Source organism: Orycteropus afer, unplaced genomic scaffold (assembly GCF_000298275.1).
Source record: "Orycteropus afer afer isolate SDZICR_OR568_19922 unplaced genomic scaffold, OryAfe1.0 scaffold00189, whole genome shotgun sequence".
Taxonomy (NCBI): domain Eukaryota; kingdom Metazoa; phylum Chordata; class Mammalia; order Tubulidentata; family Orycteropodidae; genus Orycteropus; species Orycteropus afer.
This window is the reverse complement of record NW_006921776.1, coordinates 3,433,593-3,435,587: the sequence shown is the minus strand read 5'-3', so window position 1 is coordinate 3,435,587 and position 1,995 is coordinate 3,433,593.

Here is a 1,995-nt window from a genome sequence, read left to right as displayed (position 1 = left end):
AGATGTTATTATTACTATTATATTATTTATTTTACTGAATGCTCACAGCAAATCTTTAAACTAAGGCAAGGGAGGCATTATTTGTATCATTTCACAGCTGAAGAAACTAAAACTCTGAATTAGTTGGAGGCTTTCTTGTACATAATAGAATGTCCACAGTGATTTCTACCACTGAGCTCTGCCTCTCAACCTTGACTTCCCCATCTACACATGAAGGAAACATAATTTAGTGTATCTTCTTGATCTGAAAATGTGCAGTACCATGAGTATAACACAGTGCTAACACACTGGAAGTAATAGAAAGGCATAATAGCATATGTGCGTCCTGTTTAGCAGAAATGAGTCCCATCCTATTTAGTTCCTCATCCTTCTGGGCTCACATTGTTGACTCCAAATCGTAAACATGGGTTGAGATCAGCATTAATATAATGCTTCCAATAACTTACACTCTTTCACATATTAAGGTCTTAGTACCGATACTGATTTCTTTCCTCTATTTTGTGTCTGGGACAAAATTTCCCAGTTGCTATTGTGTTCACTCTGACTCATAGTGACCCCATGTGTGTCATAGCTGAGCTGTGCTCAAGAGGGTTTTCAATGGCTGACGTTTTGGGAATAAATCACCAGGCCTATCTTCCCAGGTGCTTCTGGATGAACTTGATGTTTGTAAATAATAACTGCACTCCTGGCAATAATAATAATAATAAGAAGAAGAAGTAAAAAATAAATAAAAACCTACATTCACGCTGTTGTTGTTGTTAGATGCCGTCAACTTGATTCTGACTCATAGCTACCCTATGTACAGCAGAATGAAACACTTCCCAGGTCCTGTGCATCCTCACAACTTAACATAATCATTCTTCATTGTCTCTGATTTTCCCTTATTTTGTTTCCTCATTGAACAGACTTTTATTGGAAATAAATGTGCTATTTCCTCTATGTGTTTATTTTGGAAATCTCTGAAAAAGCCAAATGATTAGCTTTGAAAGTAGAAGTATAAACAATTGTGTAACAAATTAAATAGATTTTTTTTTAACCATCTCACTATGAAAATCAATCATCATTGGATCTTCAATTGCAATGTTAAAAGATATTTGAATTTTCCTACCTGGATGTAGAAATTAACTAGCATCAGTTGAGGAAAACAAACATTATTTCAGAAATTGTTGGATTAAGGTAAAAAGCTTATGAATAATTTTCTTATAAGATTTTTTCTTTCTTTCTTTCTTTGCTTCTAGTTTTTACAACACTCAACAACTAGCATTAGCTTTAAGTGACACAAAGAGATGGCTGATGTTCCTTGTAACCTGAGTTGTGTTGGATCACATGACATGATGACAGATGACTATTGGTTTTAACAACATAAGAATATCAGGAATAAGTAGTTAGTCCATGTGCGTTTGTGTGTGAGTATGGTTTATATGTGTGTTAGAGCAGAAGGAAATTAAAAGAGTAAGAGAGAACAAAAGCAAGATAAAATGGCACACAGAGAGAATCCAAATGCTTCAATACCCTAATCCCTGGTTTTGGTCAGAATGCAAAGGAACACACACTTTTTATGTCTCTCACTGTGCTTTCTCTCCACCTGTTTATCATTCTCCTTCCATTCCATTAGATCTGGTTTAAATCTGTTGGGTAATAAGACAACTCTAGTGAGGTATATTTTTCCTCCAGTTTCATTTCAATATGAGGTCTATGTAGCTGGAAAAATCTGTTTTGAGGCAAATAGCATGACCCACAGCATGATGATATTTCTGAATGATAGAGAGCCAGATTTGTTATAGCAAATTCCAACAGCCATCTTTTCTGAAGTTGTTCTTAATGGCTCAGTCTTAAAGCATCTATCTTGCCAAAGGAACAAGGGCTGGTTAATGCTCAGGTTTTTTTTTGTTTGTTTGTTTTGTTTTGTTTTGTTTTGGTTTGAATTTAAATTGAAATTGTATAGGCAAGAGGCAGGAATGACCAGAATGTCCATTCATCATGGAAGTGAGAACA